The sequence below is a fragment of the Pieris rapae genome, chromosome 14, assembly GCF_905147795.1.
Source record: "Pieris rapae chromosome 14, ilPieRapa1.1, whole genome shotgun sequence".
NCBI lineage: Eukaryota > Metazoa > Arthropoda > Insecta > Lepidoptera > Pieridae > Pieris > Pieris rapae.
The window spans coordinates 2,793,572-2,799,571 of NC_059522.1; positions in this window are offsets into that span (position 1 = coordinate 2,793,572).

Below are 6,000 nucleotides of genomic sequence, written 5' to 3' on the forward strand. Positions count from 1 at the left end.
TAAAGTTTTATACCAAAGATCTCTACAACGTCTCTTTTTATTATTTTAAATATATGAGAGAAAAGAGATATAAAAAATCTACAATATATATACTTAAATGCGTATTAAAACCTGTAGTAGCGCCCACGGCTTTAAAATTAGTAAATTTCTTTCTTTGGAGAAACATTTCTATAGGTAATTAGTGATCATTTGTACACACGAGAAATACATCTTCATTTGGCACCATTCACGGGACGTTTCAATTTTTTTCACTAACTTTACGATTCACCAAAGTCGCGAAACAATGGCCGATAGTCCTGAAATTAACGCTTAAAAAGCAATTTGTCCATAATTGTTTCAGTAACTTCAGATACTTTGTTTCTGTATCTTGTACACATATATAATTCAGCAATATATAGTTATAATAATAGTGTAGTGTTTTAACTGAAGTGATATTTGTGTCAAAACATTAAATTATATTTAGTATACGAGGGATGTATTTGTTCCTATGATTGTATTTTATTTTTATTTTTTTAGAGAAAATATGACGTCACAAGGAAAAATACACAAAAAAGCAAGAAACAAAACTATAGCCAAATTTATAAAAAACTACAAATAAATTTACTATATTTACTATAAATTTAATTTTTATATTTATTTCATAAAGACCTACAGATTTATTTTGGTGGTATTTCTTGTGGTCTCTGGTCGTAGAACTAAAAATTAAACCATCAATTTGTCACCAACAATTTCAACCAACTTGGCTGCGCCGGAAGCGTTAAGCTGGGTCCACATTTGTTGCATTTCGGTGTATCGTATCTCCGTTGCGTGGCTTCGGCGCGTATCATGATCGCTAGTTTGCAAAATGATACTCGTTAATGATACATGCCGTATCTGATACGGCCCGATCCGCACCAGTAGTAGTAGGAGTAGCGGGGTGACGTATTAACATAATTTTCATTATCTACTGACTGTGGTGCACCAACATTTTCATTGCAATAACGTCGAATTTATACTTCTAAGAACAATTATATTTTTATTTTTTTATCGATTAATTCAAGATACAGGTTATTTAAGGTTAAGGTTAGAATAACATTATTTCTCATATGAATTATGTACAAAAATATATTTATGGCAAAACATTCTGTTGCCTTAGAAGTTTTATGTCTAAGGAGGAAATTTATGAAAGCAGTAGGTCTCGGTTACAACATGCGGTCCGTCTATGGCCAGCGTAAGACTCAGTTAAACAATTTATTTATTTTATTTTATTCTTGCTCTCAAACATCAAACATGTTACAAGGAGGATAATCTGAAACTCATGAAAATATGTTATAGGAAGGATGTACACGTGTAAAATTGAGATGAGAACTTAAGAAGGGAACTTATGCTGGGGCTAACCAGATTCATTCAATACCTCTCTATCGAGTAGCCCGTTATATCGCAGCACACAACTTACGAGTAGACTCTTTGTACTAAAAAAGATGCATAGGTCAACCAACCATCCGCGAATTTACACTAAATACCTTATTAATAAACACAGCAAGGAGCTATAACGACTCAGCGAAGGGTATCTTTGGAGTTGCTGAACGTTTCACTGAGTCGTTTATCATTACGGTTTTATTGTAAATTTTTGCTGCAGCGCTGTAGAAAGCCTACCTAGCTTCAACCCCGTTTCCACATTAATAAGAAACGCATTACCAACTGATTGGATGTAACAAAGAGTCGATAATTATCATTTTAGTTCGGGTTTCGGAATCATCCATCTTGGCGTGGGATGACGTGCGTGAATGATTTACGATTGGAACATGTCGTTTGACCTCCACCTAACATTATGAATGAACTACATTCATTAGCTAACTGTTTAGCTAGGTTTTACAATCAAGATTTTATATCAAAGCTCTAATAAACCTTAATTAGGTGACCCTTTACCTATATATTTATTTCGACTCTTATATGTTCGATCGCTGGCTATGTACCAATGGATTTTCTTTATATGTGCGCATTTAACATTCGCTTGAATTGAAACACATCGTTAGGAAACCGGCTGGACAAATCCAAAAAGTCGATGTGTGTCAGGCACAGGCGCCTGATGACTTGCCTATTAGATTGACAGATGACCATGAAACAGATAAAGAAAGCAAAACAAATAATAATAAATCATAATCCAAAACTTAACTCAGATTGCATTTCATTTATAATTTTTATTTTAAAGACAAGTAGGTGATCAGCTATCCATCTGACACACATCATTTAGAACATGAGGATTTCCTTCACGAGCGAATGTTACATGCGCATATTGAGATAAAGTATATTGGTGCTCGGCCCAAACCTGCAACCTCAAGTATAAAAATCGCACGTAAGCCAGGCCAACACTGGTGACTTATGTACTAGAGCGAAAACCTTGACTGCTAGATAGGACCTCACAGAAAGCGTGCACTTTAATAATAATTGTCAGAACAATGTATGAGGTTTCGTCAAGAATACGTCAACACGAAAATTTAGATTTATGGACAGCTCGAACATATATGTATATATAATCGTATAACACAAATTCTATACGAACACCCGCTTCAGTAACAGATATCTTGCTAGCCGTACATAACTCTTCCATACAAATCTATTACTAGCTTATTAACTATTCGATTTAACTGTACTGGACTGTGGATACAAATACAATACGAAATGTTTTGTTTAAAATAATAAGAACATTAATTGTATTTGATTAAATACTATGAGAGTATTCGTGAATATATTATAATAGTTGTAAGTTTAATAACTTATATTACAAAGCTGGCTCGGCCGCAGAGTGGAATATGATAAACGGCCAACTTTCTTCATGTTTGTTAGTTGTAATCCCACACTCAGGAATCTCTTAAGTAGGGATTCCAGTGAACAGGGGTTAAGTAAAGATTTAAGTTAGCGCTTGGTACCAGTGACTTAAGAGCTGGTTCTTTCCTTGGTGAAGAGGAGGGATGGATGGAGAGGGTAGGAGGCTCACCTGATCTCAAGTTATATCGTCGCCCATGGACACTTACATTGCCAGAAAACTTGCAAGTGCTGTACCGGCCTTTTAAGAAGTGGTACGATCTTTTCTTGGGACCTGTTTGGCCAGTTGTTGGACCAGTTGAATGGGGGCAGCTGGTTCCACATACTGGTGGTGCGCGGAAAAAACTGTCTTAAAAAAAGCGCCGTTTTTTACTTTCTTATTTAGCCAATTTTAATTATATTTATTACTACAAAGATTAGGAATATTGTAGATACTTTATATGTGTGTATTATTTAATAAATGCACTCTAAGTCAACACATTCCGAACACGCACACATACACAGAGGCTTTAAACATCTTTGTTAAATAAATAAAAGGATAATTATTACAATATATTCATGATTAAGTTTGACATGCCGTTATTTTTAATTATTAGAAGATGAAATTAAAGATAGTACTTTATTAATCATAATATCTAACGCGATGAAATGATAACATCCCTATCACACTGTTTGCCTAATGAAAAACTATTAACATGAAAAACGGGGTGCAGAAATTGATCTTTATCAACTTCCACAGTTTACTTATCAACAGTTGTTAAAGAATTTCACTAATTATAATTTTCTAATTAATAATCAGAAACTTGACATGTCGAAATTACTATTACTCACTAATTAAAATGTAATTTAAGCTAAGCTGTTCTTGGGATGTGGGGTTCAAGTGCTCAGGCGCTAATTAAGATTTAATTAGGCGCTGGTAGATGGTATCCGTACATTGTGAGAGTAGCAGACGGTACGTGGGAAATCTTCCAGAGAGGTATCACATGCAGATTCGAAACCGTCATGCGCCATAAAGAATAGGCTGAGAGGTCCAGTAAGGTATTTGACCTGTCGGAGACAACAGCGCTATCGTTCTATCGTGGAACTTGTTGAGTCCTGGGTACTCGCACGCTTTAGCGGGGGAACAGAGGCCGATGCGTCCAATAGAAGGTAAGCTGAAGCAAGGTCCATTCCATATCATTGATGGCCATAGGGAGGCGTGATTTCAAGGGCTGATCACATGGCTGCGGACAAGGCTTCGCTATTACGGTGTCCTACCTCGAGCGATCCAGTGGCACCGGTTGGTTTTGTGGGTATGCTGGTAGCAGAGTAGATGGTATCGCTGACCGCAAAGCTGGTGTTTTCCTCGCTTAACGCATAAGTATCTCAATACAGTATGGAAATTCTACCACCATCAAAGGTAGTGATAATTTATTAGAACTTAGACAAATTTGTCTAAGTTCTAATGAATTATCATCTCTACATAATTATGTAGAGATTAAAATGTGTATGCATGAAATGCATTTTGAACACTAATATTTCGGAATTGTTGAAACCTTCTTAGTTGATAAATTATACGATAAACGATCAACTTCCGTAGTAGAAATGTGTCTTAAAACAAGAATTTTTGGGTTAATATTATCTAACATCGAAAACTAGTGATATTTTATAAGCAATTTAAATAATCTATGTCACATTGAAATATGTTTTTAATAATCCAATTGTCACAACGAAAACGTAACAACGGCCAACTACAGAACATAAAAATTACAAAAATACAACGAATCAATAAAAATTCTATACACTACAAGCACACATGAAAAAAAACCTGTCACCATTCACAACCTGTTGTCACAATTGTCGCGTTAAAAACGACTCGGAGTAATTCATTAGCAGTTATACAAGCGATTATCATAAAACTCTAGTAGAGGATACTTAGAGGCCCGAAATAAATATGCCATGTGGGAATTTAGTATCGAAACTTGTGGGACCCCGCTGGGAGAAAAGGGGCCGCGGTGCGTGGCGCTACGTTTTTTATTTGACGGCAGAAACAAATCGATGTAAACGCAAGTTTTTAATGTATAGACATTTTATTTATGTCCACTCTTCATACTATGTTTTTTTAAAGTTTTGACAGGATATTTGCTAAGGAAACATCTCAGATAAGCACGTACCCTTCTGGATACATGCAAGAAGTTGCGATCCGTCGTTTAGATTGGCCAGCTCGAAGTCCTAACCTTAATCCAATTGAGCAATTGATGTTCTAAAGAGACGAGTAAGATCAGTGCAGCCTGCTCCACAAAACATCAAAGCTAAGAAGAGTCATCCTAGAGAATCCTATTTCTTATAATGTTATTACAAACATTGTGAAAAGAGGATTCAAGCTGTGATTTTGTCAAGAGATTTTATTTAGGTTTTAAATTTAAAACTTTTAATTTAAAAAATTAAACAATGCCTTCATTGCCGATCTGTTCTTATTGTTAGGCGTGTATTCTGGTTATAAAGAAAAATACTTCACATGTATTAATTGACACGATGTATACCTACTTACAGAGACTGAAATCGATCTTCAGACGTAAATTTACTTGTCCAACCCTTTTATTTGCAAGAGTTTTTTAAATATAGATCCTTTGTGAAAACAAATTTACTTGAAACACGTCATAAAAAGCAAAAGTTTTCCATGCAAAAAACGTGACATACAATTATATAAATAATTTCTATATTTATTTAAATCGTGGGCGTATCACGTGATACTTTGAAACAGTTTCTGCTATCATTTTATAAATAATATAAATTTTATAAAAATTGTCAAGGTATAATTACGAAAATAGTATATTTACTATTTGTGAATGAGACAACTGTAACATACAAAAATACCTAGATAAATTACGGTAGTCTCTCCTTCTACTTTAGGATTTTTTTTACACTGTTTTTCTACTTTACTACATATTAGTTCCTTAACTTAACAATTGAAGATCTGGACTCCTCGGAGCAAAAGAGAATGTTTCAATCAATATTTAATTGTGAAACCAAGTAGATTAATTTAAGTTACAAACATAAAAAATACATTAAAAGAAAAGTTTTTACTATTGTTTACTAGTCGCAATTGTTTTTCTTCCGAAGTCTCTTGTGGGATGTAGCTCCGGTTGGCCTCAGAATCAGCCCTTGATTTTAATTTATTATTGTATTGACCGTAGTAGGATTTTTCTTAAGTTA